The sequence below is a fragment of the Oncorhynchus nerka genome, linkage group LG8, assembly GCF_034236695.1.
Source record: "Oncorhynchus nerka isolate Pitt River linkage group LG8, Oner_Uvic_2.0, whole genome shotgun sequence".
NCBI lineage: Eukaryota > Metazoa > Chordata > Actinopteri > Salmoniformes > Salmonidae > Oncorhynchus > Oncorhynchus nerka.
Window position 1 is genome coordinate 59174444 of NC_088403.1, and position 15692 is coordinate 59190135.

Genomic DNA, 15692 nt, shown 5'->3' on the forward strand with positions numbered 1-15692 from the left:
CTCTGACCAACGACATCACACCCCTGGCTCGTAAGACCACCTCACACACCATCGCTCTCTCTCTCTCTCTGACCAACGACATCACACCCCTGGCTCGTAAGACCACCTCACACACCATCGCTCTCTCTCTCTCTCTGACCAACGACATCACACCCCTGGCTCGTAAGACCACCTCACACACCATCGCTCTCTCTCTCTCTCTCTCTGACCAATGACATCACACCCCTGGCTCGTAAGACCACCTCACACACCATCGCTCTCTCTCTCTCTCTGACCAACGACATCACACCCCTGGCTCGTAAGACCACCTCACACACCATCTCTCTCTCTCTCTCTGACCTATGACATCACACCCCTGGCTCGTAAGACCACCTCACACACCATCGCGCTCTCTCTCTCTCTCTCTCTCTCTGACCTATGACATCACACCCCTGGCTCGTAAGACCACCTCACACACCATCGCTCTCTCTCTCTCTCTCTCTCTGACCTATGACATCACACCCCTGGCTCGTAAGACCACCTCACACACCATCTCTCTCTCTCTCTCTGACCTATGACATCACACCCCTGGCTCGTAAGACCACCTCACACACCATCGCTCTCTCTCTCTCTCTGACCAACGACATCACACCCCTGGCTCGTAAGACCACCTCACACACCATCGCTCTCTCTCTCTCTGACCTATGACATCACACCCCTGGCTCGTAAGACCACCTCACACACCATCGCTCTCTCTCTCTCTGACCTATGACATCACACCCCTGGCTCGTAAGACCACCTCACACACCATCACTCTCTCTCTCTCTCTCTCTCTCTGACCAACGACATCACACCCCTGGCTCGTAAGACCACCTCACACACCATCGCTCTCTCTCTCTCTCTCTCTCTGACCTATGACATCACAACCTTTACGTCACATGCAGTGCATTCGGAAAGTATTCAGACCCCTTGACTTTTCATTGGATTTTTTACGTTACAGCCTTATTCTAAAATGGATTAAATAAAACATCTACACACACTACCCCATAATGACAAAGTGAACATTTTTCACATTTTATTAACTATAAAAAACAGAAATACCTTATATACAATTATTATTCAGACCCTTTGCTATCAGACTCAAAATTGAGCTCAGGTGCATCCTGTTTCCATTGATCATCCTTGAGATGTTTCTACAACTTGATTGGAGTCCACCTGTGGTAAATGTAATTGATTGGACATGATTTGGAAAGGCACACACCTGTCTATATAAGGTCCCACAGTTGACAGTGCATGTCAGAGCAAAAACCAAGTCATGAGGTCGAAGGAATTGTGCGTAGAGCTCTGAGACAGGATTGTGTCGAGGCACAGATCTGGGTAACGGTACCAAAACAAAAACATTTGGCAGCATTGAAGGTCCCCAAGAGCACAGTGACTTATATCATTCTTAAATGGAAGAAGGCACATGACAGCCCAATTGGAGTTTTCCAAAAGGCAGCTAAAGGACTCTCAGACCATGAGAAACAAGATTATCTGGTCTGATGAAACCAAGATTGAACTCTTTGGCTTGAATGCCAAACGTCACTTCTGGAGGAAACCTGGCACCATCCCTGCGGTGAAGCATGGTGGCGGCAGCATCATGCTGTGGGGATGTTTTTCAGTGGCAGGAACTGGGAGACTAGTCAGGATTGAGTGAAAGATGAACGAAGCAAAGTACAGAGAGCCTTGATGAAAACCTGCACCAGAGCGCTCAGCACCTCAGACTGGGGCAAAGGTTCACCTTCCAACAGGACAATGACCCTAAGCACACAGCCAAGACAACGCAGGGGTGGCTTCGGGACAAGCCTCTGAATGTCCTTGAGTGGCCCAGCAAGAGCCCAGATTTGAACCTGATCAAGCAGCTTTGATCACCATCCAGCCTGATAGAGCTTGAGAGGATCTGCAGAGAAGAATGGGAGAAACTCCACAAATACAGGTGTACCAAGCTTGAGGAGTCTTAACTAAGAAGAATTGGCTGTAATCACTGCCAGAGGTGCTTCAACAATAGTACTGAGTAAAGGGTCTGAATACTTACAGTACCAGTCAAACGTTTGAACTCACCTACTCATTCAAGGGTTTTTCTTAATTTTTACTATTTTCTAGAATGTAGAATAATAGTTAAGAAATCAAAACAATGAAATAACACATATGGAATCATGTAGTAACCAAAAAAGTGTTAAATCAAAATATAAAATATATTTGAGATTCTTCAAAGTAGTCACCCTTTGCCTTGATGACAGCTTTGGACACTCTTTGCATTCTCTCAACCAGCTTCATGAGGAATGCTTTTCCAACAGTCTTGAAGGAGTTCCCACATATGCTGAACACTTGTTGGCTGCTTTTCCTTCACTCTGTGGTCCAACTCATCCTAAACCATCTCAATTGGGTTGAGGTCGGGTGATTGTGGAGGCCAGGTCATCTGATGCAGCAATCCATCACTCTCCTTGGTCAAATACCCCTTACACAGTCTGGAGGTGTGTTTTGGGTCATTGTCCTGCTGAAAAACAAATGATAGTCCCACTAAGCGCAAACCAGATGGGATGGCGTATCGCTGCAGAATGCTGTGGTAGCCATGCTGGTTAAATGTGCCTTGAATTCTAAATAAATCACAGACAGTGTCACCAGCAAAGCATCCCCACACCATCTTCCTCCATGCTTCATGGTGGGAACCACACATGCAGAGATCATCCGTTCACCTACTCTGTGTCTCACAAAGACACGCCGGTTGGAACCAAAAATCACAAATTTGGACTCATCAAACCAAAGGACAGATTTCCACCAGTCTAATGTCCATTGCTCGTGTATCTTGGCCCAAGCATGTCTCTTCTTCTTATTGGTGTCCTTTAGCAGTGGTTTCTTTGCAGCAAAATCAACCATGAAGGCCTGATTCACGCAGTCTCCTCTGAACAGCTGTTGTTGAGATGTGTCTGTGACTTGAACTCTGAAGCATTTATTTGGGCTGCAATCCGAGGTGCAGTTGACTCTAATGAACTTATCCTCTGCAGCAGAGGTAACTCTGGGTCTTCCTTTCCTGTGGCGGTCCTCATGAGAGACAGTTTCATCAAAGTGCTTGATGGTTTTTGCGACTGCCCTTGAAGAAACTTTCAAAGTTCTTGAAATTTTCCGGATTTTGACTGACCTTCATGTCTTAAAGCAATAATGGACTGTCGTTTCTCTTTGCTTATTTGAGCTGTTCATGCCATAATATGGACTTGGTCTTTTACCAAACAGGGCTATCTGCTGTATAACGCCCCTACCTTGTCACAACACAACTGATTGGCTCAAATGTATTATTATAACTTTTAACAAGGCACACCTGTTTATTGAAATCCATTCCAGGTGACTACCTCATGAAGGTGGTTGAGAGAATGCCATCAAGGCAAAAGGTGGCTACTTTGAAGAACCTCAAATATAATACATATATATATATATATATTTGTTTAACACTTGTTTGGTTACTACATGATTCCATATGTGATATTTCATAGTTTTGATGTCTTCACTATTATTCTACAATGTAGAAAATAGTAAAAATAAAGAAAAACCCTTGAATGAGTAGGTGTGTCCAAACCTTTGACTGTATGTAAATGTCCTATTTCATATATTTATATTGTTTTATACATTTGCAAAAATCTCTAAAAACTTTGTCTTTATGGAGTGTTGTGTATAGATTTATGGGGGGGAAACAACAATTTAATCTATTTTAGAACAAGGCTGTAATGTAACAAAATGTGGAAAAAGTCCAGGGAAATAGTTTCCGAATGCACTGATTGGGCATGGTAGTGATTTGTACTAGAAATGCAATGTCTTCAATCAGATCGCAACGCAACTTGTTCATTGTCCTTGAGAAGGGAATTCTTTCCCCATTCTTCAACCACATGTGATTGGACAATTTGAGACATGTTGCATGAGCTCAACACAGATCGCATGCACAACTCTGTCCCATGAATGTCACGTCCAATCATATTGGAGGATGTTACAGTCTCCTATAAAGCAGAAGGGTAGTTTTGAGTTCAATATGGTTCTGCTCTCTCGCCACCTACCTACTCCTGACACACCTGTGTGTGTGTGTGTGTGTATCCCGAACACTGCCAGTGACTGCAGGTCAAAGGAGAGTTGCATGTTTTATGGTTCCCCTAGGAAACTAGAGAGACGGGAGTGCAGTTTCTCTCCTTCTCTCTGTCTCTCTCCCTCTATATATATACTGTATCTCTCTCTCTCTCTCTCTCTCTCTGTCTCTCTCCCTCTCTATATATACTGTATCTCTCTCTTTCTCTCTCTCTCTCTCTCTCTCTCTCTCTATACTGTATCTCTCTCTCTCTCTCTCTCTATACTGTATCTCTCTCTCTCTATATACTGTATCTATCTCTCTCTCTCTCTCTCTCCCTCTCTCTCTCCCTCTATATATACTGTATCTCTCTCTCTCCCTCTCTATATATACTGTATCTCTTTCTCTCTCTCTCGCTGAAAGTACCATTCATTACATTGCGATGCTGACCTCTGGAAAAATCTCTCCAAGTAGCTGTGTTTTTCAACTTTCTTTGGTTCTGTTTCACATACCTTGAATCTCCCCCTCTCCTGTTCTCTCCCTCTATCGCTCCCTTGCTCTGTCTTTTGTCTCATCCATTCCTGTAAGTCATATCAACCCTGTAGTATGTTAGGGAGAAAGACACGCACACACATACACACCCAGGGCTGAGGGTGTCGGCGGCGGGCTTGTTGCAAATTCCAGGAACACACAATAAATTCACTGGTTTTCCCCAGAACAGGATGGAACAAGGAGGAATTCCAGAATCCTCCAACCAGGATTTCTAGAAAATCTGGGAATTTATTTAAAGTTTTGCAACCCTAGCCACGCTCTTTCTGTGACCGGCCACGGACTAGTTCTGGGCCAAACCCACACCCTCTGAAGAGGGAGCGGAATGAGACGAACCAGGGCTTCTCTCTGTTGCTTCAGATGATGTTACTGTATGTGGAAGGGATACTAGTGCAGCCGCAATCTTGGTTTAGGACTATGACTGGATCTGGCCATTGAATGACTATATAGCATTGTGTTGGGTCAACAGTCCTGGACTTCCTAGAATAAGCATAATAACATCATTTAGCAAAGTCAGCTGACATGCTAACATGCTAACACAGACCCTCTGAGTGAGTAGGGCGGAGATATGCTGGCCACATGGGTGGTGCTATTAGCAGAGAAAGACACTGTTGATAGAGTCCCTCTGTCGCTAACACACACACATACATCATTAGGGATTTGGAGACTGATACAGTATATCCATTAATTAGATAGCCACCCCAATTCCTGTCTAAGTCCAACCAGCCCAATCAACCTCACTTTGAACCACCCAGCGTGTGTGTGTGTGTGTGTGTGTGTGTGTGTGTGTGTGTGTGTGTGTGTGTGTGTGTGTGTGTGTTAAGGAACACGTATGAAAGAGTACTGTGTGTGTGTGTGTGTGTGTTAAGGAAAACGTATGAAAGAGTACTGTGTGTGTATGATGAATAGAGAGAACATATTAGAAGTGTTGATTTCTGCAGACAGTTGTGAAATCTGTGGCCTTGAATGATCTCAACCACATAAAGAGTTTCCTAATTTGGCTCTTTGGACATGATTCTTTGGTTGTGGGACAAAGGGCCAAAATCTGAGACGTTGGGTCACACTAGTGTGTGTGTGTGTGTGTGTGTGTGTGTGTGTGTGTGTGTGTGTGTGTGTGTGTAGGCTGATTGCTTACTGTGTCTTTACAGTGAGAGAGAGTAGATAGATAAATGTAAGGGTAGGGACCTGGTTAGACCACACGGAACGCTGCACACACACACACACTGTTTTACTTGGTGAGTACAGCTTTCATTTTGATTTAATCAAGCTGGACTCAACTCCAGGACAGGAGTTTTCCTGAGCGGGTCACATGGTCAGGGTGGCAGGAGACCTCAGAGCCCTACTTTTAGGAAATTCATTGTCAAGGGTTAATGTCTGGTAGAGGTTAATGTCTGGTAGAGGTTAATGTCTGGTAGGGGTTAATGTCTACTAGGGGTTAATGTCTACTCGGGGTTAATGTCTACTCGGGGTTAATGTCTACTAGAGGTTAATGTCTACTCGGGGTTAATGTCTGGTAGAGGTTAATGTCTGGTAGAGGTTAATGTCTGGTAGAGGTTAATGTCTGGTAGAGGTTAATGTCTACTAGGGGTTAATGTCTACTAGGGGTTAATGTCTACTCGGGGTTAATGTCTACTAGAGGTTAATGTCTACTCGGGGTTAATGTCTACTCGGGGTTAATGTCTACTCGGGGTTAATATCTGGTAGAGGTTAATGTCTGGTAGAGGTTAATGTCTACTAGGGGTTAATGTCTGGTAGAGGTTAATGTCTACTAGGGGTTAATGTCTACTCGGGGTTAATGTCTACTCGGGGTTAATGTCTACTCGGGGTTAATGTCTACTAGGGGTTAATGTCTACTCGGGGTTAATGTCTACTAGGGGTTAATGTCTACTCGGGGTTAATGTCTACTCGGGGTTAATGTCTACTAGGGGTTAATGTCTACTCGGGGTTAATGTCTACTCGGGGTTAATGTCTACTAGGGGTTAATGTCTACTCGGGGTTAATGTCTACTCGGGGTTAATGTCTACTAGGGGTTAATGTCTGGTAGGGGTTAATGTCTGGTAGAGGTTAATGTCTGGTAGAGGTTAATGTCTGGTAGAGGTTAATGTCTGGTAGAGGTTAATGTCTGGTAGAGGTTAATGTCTGGTAGAGGTTAATGTCTACTAGAGGTTAATGTCTACTAGAGGTTAATGTCTACTCGGGGTTAATGTCTACTCGGGGTTAATGTCTACTCGGGGTTAATGTCTACTCGGGGTTAATGTCTACTCGGGGTTAATGTCTACAAGGGGTTAATGTCTACTCGGGGTTAATGTCTGGTAGAGGTTAATGTCTGGTAGAGGTTAATGTCTACTAGGGGTTAATGTCTACTAGGGGTTAATGTCTACTCGAGGTTAATGTCTACTCGGGGTTAATGTCTACTAGGGGTTAATGTCTGGTAGAGGTTAATGTCTACTAGAGGTTAATGTCTACTCGGGGTTAATGTCTACTCGGGGTTAATGTCTACTCGGGGTTAATGTCTACAAGGGGTTAATGTCTACTCGGGGTTAATGTCTGGTAGAGGTTAATGTCTACTAGGGGTTAATGTCTACTTGGGGTTAATGTCTACTAGGGGTTAATGTCTACTCGGGGTTAATGTCTACTTGGGGTTAATGTCTACTTGGGATTAATGTCTACAAGGGGTTAATGTCTACTAGGGGTTAATGTCTACTCGGGGTTAATGTCTACTAGGGGTTAATGTCTACTTGGGGTTAATGTCTACAAGGGGTTAATGTCTACTAGGGGTTAATGTCTACTTGGGGTTAATGTCTACAAGGGGTTAATGTCTACTAGGGGTTAATGTCTACTCGGGGTTAATGTCTACAAGGGGTTAATGTCTACTAGGGGTTAATGTCTACTCGGGGTTAATGTCTACTAGGGGTTAATGTCTACTTGGGGTTAATGTCTACTTGGGGTTAATGTCTACTTGGGGTTAATGTCTACTCGGGGTTAATGTCTACTCGGGGTTAATGTCTACTAGGGGTTAATGTCTACTCGGGGTTAATGTCTACTTGGGGTTAATGTCTACTAGGGGTTAATGTCTACTCGGGGTTAATGTCTACTAGGGGTTAATGTCTACTAGGGGTTAATGAGTTCCTTCCTGCTGCTGCTGACTGACATCGCTGTAGATTAACAGGAGGGGGCGGGATGGAAACTGTAGAGAGGAAGTTGGATACTCCCGTCTCTCTACTTTCCTAGGGGAACCACAAAACATATAGCTCCTCCTTTGACCTGCAGTCACTGGCAGTGTTATTCGGCACATACACACACACACACACACACACACACACACACACACACACTGCTGGCTGTGATTAGACATAATGGCCCCAGGCGTTCAGTGACAGACTGACTGAAGCCTCTCTCTCTCTCTTTCTTTCTTTTTTCTTTCTCTCTCTCTCGCTGTGTCTTTCTCTCTCTCTCTATCTCTCTCTCTGTGTCTCTTTCTCTCTCTGTCTCTTTCTCTCTCTCGCTCTCTCTCTGTGTCTCTCTCTCTGTGTGTCTCTTTCTCTCTCTCTCTCTGTGTGTGTCTCTCTCTCTCTGTGTGTGTCTCTCTCTCTCTCTGTGTCTCTCTCTCTCTCTGTGTGTCTTTCTCTCTCTCTCTGTGTCTTTCTCTCTATCTCTGTGTGTCTCTTTCTCTCTGTCTCTCTCGCTCTCTCTTTCTCTCTCTCTCCGTGTCTCTTTCTCTCTCTCTCTTTCTCTCTCTCTCCGTGTCTCTTTCTCTCTCTCTCTTTCTCTCTTTCTCTCTCTCTCTCTGTGTGTCTCTTTCTCTCTCTCTCTCTGTGTCTCTTTCTCTCTCTGTGTCTCTCTCTCTGTGTGTCTCTTTCTCTCTTTCTCTCTCTCTTTGTGTCTCTCTCTCTCTGTGTCTTTCTCTCTCTCTCTCTTTCTCTCTCTCTGTGTCTCTTTCTCTCTCTCTCTGTGTCTCTCTCTCTCTCTCTCTCTCTCTCTCTCTCTCTCTCTCTCTCTCTCTCTCTCTCTCTCTCTCTCTTTGTGTCTCTTTCTCTCTCTCTTGGTCTCTTTCTCTGTGTCTATCTCTCTGTGTCTCCTTCTCTCTCTCTGTGTGTCTCTTTTGCTCTCTGTCTCGCTCTCTCTTTTCTCTCTCTCCGTGTCTCTTTCTCTCTCTCTCTTTCTCTCTCTCTCCGTGTCTCTTTCTCTCTCTCTCTTTCTCTCTCTCTCTCTGTGTGTCTCTTTCTCTCTCTCTCTCTGTGTCTCTTTCTCTCTCTGTGTCTCTCTCTCTCTGTGTGTCTCTTTCTCTCTTTCTCTCTCTCTTTGTGTCTCTCTCTCTCTGTGTCTTTCTCTCTCTCTCTCTTTCTCTCTCTCTCTGTGTCTCTTTCTCTCTCTCTCTGTGTCTCTCTCTCTCTCTCTCTCTCTCTCTCTCTCTCTCTCTCTCTCTCTCTCTCTCTCTCTCTTTCACTCTCTCTCTCTCTTTGTGTCTCTTTCTCTCTCTCTTGGTCTCTTTCTCTGTGTCTATCTCTCTGTGTCTCCTTCTCTCTCTCTGTGTGTCTCTTTTGCTCTCTGTCTCTCTCTCTCTTTCTCTCTCTCTCTGTGTCCTCTCATCCTCTGTCTGCCCCCCCCCAGGTTAGGCATGTACATGTACAAGACTCAGCTCATCCATTTGATGTCATTACTTTGAGCCAGATGAGTGGCTCAGTTCCAGTTGCTCTCGGATACATTGCATGGAGTGTGGGTTTGCGAGTGGTGCTGCTCCATTCCGGCTCTATGTAGGAGAATATGGAACAAGCATAGCCAGGCCTGCTGCTGAGACACAAATCAGTTCCGTCTGTGTTGATGTTGGCAAGTGTCACTGCCCCCACCCCTTCTCCTCCTCTCCCCACCCACCCCTCCTCCTCTCCCCACCCACCCCTCCTCCTCTCCCGACCCACTCATCCTCCTCTCCCCACCCACCCCTCCTCCTCTCCCCACCCACCCCTCCTCCTCTCCCCACCCACCCCTTCTCCTCTCCCCACCCACCCCTTCTCCTCTCCCCCACCCACCCCTTCTCCTCTCCCCACCCTCCTCTCCCCACCCACCCCTTCTCCTCTCCCCACCCACCCCTTCTCCTCTCCCCACCCACCCCTCCTCCTCCCCCACCCACCCCTCCTCCTCTCCCCACCCACCCTTTCTCCTCTCCCCACCCACCCCTTCTCCTCTCCCCACCCTCCCCTCCCCACCCACCCCTTCTCCTCTCCCCACCCACCCCTTCTCCTCTCCCCACCCACCCCTTCTCCTCTCCCAACCCACCCCTCCTCCTCTCCCCACCCACCTCCTCCTCCTCCTCCCCACCCACCCCTCCTCCTCCTCTCCCCCACCCACCCCTTCTCCTCCTCTCCCCACCCCCTTCTCCTCCTCCTCCCCCACCCACCTCCTCCTCCTCTCCCCACCTCCTCCTCCTCTCCCCACCCACCTCTCCTCCTCCTTTCCCCATCCTACCCACTCTTCTCCCCACCCCACCCTCCTCCTCCTTTCCCCATCCTACCCACTCTTCTCCCCACCCACCTCCTCCTCTCCCCATCCTACCCACTCTTCTCCCCACCCCACCCACTCTTCTCCCCTCTTTTTCTTACACACACACACACACACATACACACACACACACACACTCCTATCCATACCAAGTACTGAGTTGGTCTTCATAAAGGGACTCTTTTTGCATGTCTGTGAAATGTAAAAAAACAAAAACCTTGTGGGGTTTGGAAAGAAAAGAAGATTTGCTAACTCCAACAAATGAAAGCCATCGGTCTGTCACAATTGGCGTGTTGTGGTTGGATAAGCCCGGTCCTTCTGTATTTAGCCAATCCAAATGTTTTCTAAGCTAAAAGGGAAACACATTTAGCGCTGGCGTGTAACAATGTCAGCGTTGTAAATCGATCCATGATGTGCACAGTGTGAACCAGGATCAGAATCAATCACTTCCCAATTAATACATTCCACCCATTGACTTCATCACTATTCATTTGTTTGTGGTGTTAGTTTTTTAATATATCGCTGGGTTGATGGCAAACCCTGCCATCACTAGCTGAGTCTTCAGTTTCTCAGTGGGCTTCCCCTACGTGGGGATTGGTCTAACCACAGTGGAATGCAATGACCTCACCACCACTATTCTGTCATAGACACACGATTTACGGTTATAACGAACGACAACAGTTGCATGAGGAGACATCGCTGTGGAAACAGCACAACAAGCGGTAAATCTGAGTGAATCGAATTGTATTACAGTGAGGAAATTGAATGATGACAAGTGACACTTAAAAATAAGAATGGGACCGTGGCGTGGTGAAGAGTTCCCAGCTTCAAGGACCTTTAGGCATATAAACGCGCTTGGGAAAAGTCCACCTGAACTATTCATGGGTTGCAGGTTTCCTCACTGTTGTTTTCAACGTTTTGTTTTCAACTGAGCATTCTACTGAATACACTCATCATCACTGAGCTCTGATGAAGATTTCATCAAAAGTGCATTCCAGTGGCATGGAAATACAATGACATTTCAAAGGAGGCAAATAATTAGTAGGAAAACCGTTCGTCGTCATTTTGATGTCACCAGATTGACATTAGATGCAGTATAATGTTAGCTAGCTAAGATTGAAGGGAGGCCACTGGGTTTTAGCTGGCTAATTTTTAGAAAGAAGTGAGACCTGCACGCTGCTCTTGCTAGTTGTCACTGTTCTTCATGAAGCGTTACGTTTCGGCCTTCGTCAGAGCTTTCGTGACTGTTTATCATTTGCACCCTTGTGTGGACATAGCTCCTCCCACGTCCGGTCAATGCATCCAATGGGGTTGGAGTCGAGGGACAATAAACAAGTGTTATCAAATATAACAATGTGCATTTCCAGAACTATTCTAATAGTGTTTACATAAAACAACAACATCTCTATAACTATTCTAATAGTGTTTACATAAAACCACAACATTTCTATAACTATTCTAATAGTGTAGATAAAACCACAACATTTCTATAACTATTCTAATAGTGTAGATAAAACCACAACATTTCTATAACTATTCTAATAGTGTTTACATAAAACGTATTAAACACGTCTGTAAAACAACAACCAATCAAGTAAGCTTTCATAAATCATTGGGTACAGTGCAAGAAATGTTAATGTTAGCATTGATAGCTATTTTTGACAAACTTTGCTAGCTACTGACAACATTGCCATCTGTCTAAAGTCAATTTGACGACATGATAATGCTGGCAAAGTTGTTTCCTGCTAAATATTTGACTACTTTAGCAATGTCAATCGTATTTCCAGGCAATATAGTGTGATTTAGACGAAACAGTGGTTAGCCTCCGTCCAGAATGAATGGGCTTTCAGGCACCACTATGGCGCCACCGGTAGAGGGATAGAGGGATAGAGCGATAGAGGGATAGAGCGATAGAGGGATAGAGCGATAGAGAGATAGAGGGATAGAGCGATAGAGGGATAGAGAGATGGAGGGATAGAGAGATAGAGAGATAGAGGGATCGAGCGATAGAGGGATAGAGGGAGAGAGCGATAGAGGGAGAGAGCGATAGAGGGATAGAGGGAGAGAGCGATAGAGGGATAGAGAGATAGAGGGATAGAGAGATGGAGGGATAGAGAGATAGAGAGATAGAGGGATCGAGCGATAGAGGGAGAGAGCGATAGAGGGAGAGAACGATAGAGGGATAGAGGGATAGAGCGATAGAGGGATAGAGCGATAGAGGGATAGAGAGATAGAGAGATAGAGGGCAGCTTGAACGTTCATAACAGTGACGTGACGGAGGTGCAACTTATGGATTGAACGAATGGAAAAGCTCTATCACTCCGTTTTCAAATATCGTTTTAACAGGGCCGAGTCTTTCTCTATTCCATCGACGATGTGATCTTGCAAACGAAATAAAGAAACTAAGTGAAAACTCACACCGCCTCTGATGCAGAGTAAAACAAAGCATTAAGATCTCAGCTGAATGTGTCTTTGAGACAGTGAATGAGACCTCTTTAAACTACCTGAATGAGGACTGACTGTGGGGAGCTGGCAGAGACCAAGCTTCCCGTGTAACTAAGTAAGTGAGTGTGTGTGTGTGGGTGTGTTTAGACTGAATGAGTGTGTGTGTATGTTTTCAAGAGGTGAATGAGAATGCGAGTGAGTGTGTTCCTGTTTCACCATTCCAGTTTACTCCCAGTACAATATCCCCGGTCCATTCTAGACTTCCGTTCCATTCCAGCCCAAACCGACACTTCGGGGGGCTGTCCAAAAAAAGCATGGGCCTCCTCTGCCCCCTCTATCACAGGATTAGCGCCCCAGACCCCTCCCTCCCTTCCCTCTTGCCCACATTGACACCTCATTGTGAGGTTGGAGAAAGAAGGGAAGAGGTGTAGAGGTCTGGAAGCTTCCTATTGCTGCTCTATTCAACACTCAATTGTCGTTTTCTCCTCGTTTTCCCCACCCAGCATCAGCTATTGCTGCATGTGAGAGCACACCTGCCTAAAAACACAGACTTGTCTCCCACTCCCATTTCCAGGAAAGATAATACAAATAGAATGAGAACTGGTACCAGGGCTTGCTGAAGTTTCACTAACATGGGCAGGTCGTATAAAAACATCTTGGAGTAACATCTGGATCAGCATCTGAACGTGGCTCATTTGCTTGTTCTGAAAGGGGAGAGTCCTGGGTTTCTCACACAAGCCACTGGTATGAGGTGTGTGTGTGTGTGTGTGTGTGTGTGTGTGCGTGCGTGCGTGCGTAAGCTTCTGGTATGAGTATGTCACTGAGTGGTAACCAACAGCTAGCGGCAGCTGGACCGTGGCCACAGTGGTAACCAACATCTAGCGGCAGCTGGACCGTGGCCACTGAGTGGTAACCAACAGCTAGCGGCAGCTGGACCGTGGCCACTGAGTGGTAACCAACAGCTAGGGGCAGCTGGACTGTGGCCACTGAGTGGTAAACCAACAGCTAGGGGCAGCTGGACCGTGGCCACAGTGGTAACCAACAGCTAGGGGCAGCTGGACCGTGGCCACTGAGTGGTAAACCAACAGCTAGGGGCAGCTGGACCGTGGCCACTGAGTGGTAAACCAACAGCTAGGGGCAGCTGGACCGTGGCCACTGAGTGGTAAACCAACAGCTAGGGGCAGCTGGACCGTGGCCACTGAGTGGTAACCAACTGCTAGGGGCAGCTGGACCGTGGCCACTGAGTGGTAAACCAACAGCTAGGGGCAGCTGGACCGTGGCCACTGAGTGGTAACCAACAGCTAGGGGCAGCTGGACCATGGCCACTGAGTGGTAACCAACAGCTAGCGGCAGCTGGACCGTGGCCACAGTGGTAACCAACAGCTAGCGGCAGCTGGACCGTGGCCACAGTGGTAACCAACAGCTAGCGGCAGCTGGACCGTGGCCACAGTGGTAACCAACAGCTAGCGGCAGCTGGACCGTGGCCACAGTGGTAACCAACAGCTAGCGGCAGCTGGACCGTGGCCACAGTGGTAACCAACAGCTAGCGGCAGCTGGACCGTGGCCACAGTGGTAACCAACAGCTAGCGGCAGCTGGACCGTGGCCACTGAGTGGTAAACCAACTGCTAGTGGCAGCTGGACCGTGGCCACTGAGTGGTAACCAACTGCTAGGGGCAGCTGGACCGTGGCCACTGAGTGGTAAACCAACTGCTAGGGGCAGCTGGACCGTGGCCACTGAGTGGTAAACCAACTGCTAGGGGCAGCTGGACCGTGGCCACTGAGTGGTAAACCAACTGCTAGGGGCAGCTGGACCGTGGCCACTGAGTGGTAAACCAACTGCTAGGGGCAGCTGGACCGTGGCCACTGAGTGGTAAACCAACTGCTAGGGGCAGCTGGACCGTGGCCACTGAGTGGTAACCAACAGCTAGGGGCAGCTGGACCGTGGCCACTGAGTGGTAACCAACTGCTAGGGGCAGCTGGACCGTGGCCACTGAGTGGTAAACCAACTGCTAGGGGCAGCTGGACCGTGGCCACTGAGTGGTAACCAACTGCTAGGGGCAGCTGGACCGTGGCCACTGAGTGGTAACCAACAGCTAGGGGCAGCTGGACCGTGGCCACTGAGTGTCTACCTCCATCACTCCAGTATCCCTGTCTCCTTCCCCCTATACATATCTACCTCCATCACTCCAGTATCCCTGTCACATTACCCCTATACATATCTACCTCCCTCACTCCAGAGCCCTGGGCACCTTACCCCTATACATATCTACCTCCCCAGAGGACTCACCCAGTATCCCTGTCACCTTACCCCTAGACAGGCCACCTCATAGCTCCAGTATCCCTGTCCCCTTAGGCCAAAGTCATATCTACCCCCATCACTAGTATCCCAAAGTCACCTGGTTAGACAGATCTACAGGCCATCACTCCAGTACCCCCTGTCTCCTTCCAAAGTCATGGTCTAGAGAGATCACTCAGGCCCTGTCACCTTACCCCTATATATATATCACCAAAGTCATGACTCCAGGGCCCTGTCAGGCCAAAGTCATGGTTCAGAGAGATCCCTGTCAGGCCAAAGTATCTACCTCCATCACTCCAGACATCCCTGTCCCCTTACCCCTATATATATCTACCTCCACAGGCCAGTCATCCCTTCACCTTACCCCTAGACAGGCCAAAGTCCATCACTCAGATCCCTGTCCCCTTACCCCATATATATCTACCTCCAGGACTCCAGTATCCCTGTCCCCATGTCCCCTATACAGTCCATCAGTCAGTCCCTGTCACCTTCATGCAAAATCTACCTCCCTCACTCCAGTAGACAGGCCAAAGTCATATCTTCATCAGTAGATAGGCAAAGTCATCACTCAGAGTCCCCTATGCATATCTAGATCAGGCCAAAGTCACCTTCCCCTAGACATATCTACCTCCATCACTCAGAGAGATAGACAGGCCAAAGTCATGGTACATATCTACCTCCATCACTCCAGTAGTCCCCTGATCCCAAATCTACCTCCCTCACTCCAGGCCATCCCTGTCCCCTTAACCCTATACATATCTACCTCCATCACTCCAGTATCCCTGTCCCCTTACCTCAGACATATCTACCTCCCTCACTCCAGATCCCTGTCAGGCCCT

The 15692-nt window shown here is 47.3% G+C and overlaps 1 protein-coding gene across 3 annotated transcripts in view; it reads left to right on the forward strand.

The window, feature by feature from the left end:
• The window catches only part of LOC115133867 (actin filament-associated protein 1-like), a 145496-nt gene that overhangs the window by 71017 nt on the left and 58787 nt on the right, over positions 1-15692 (forward strand). The gene's annotated exons all lie outside the window — the stretch shown is intronic.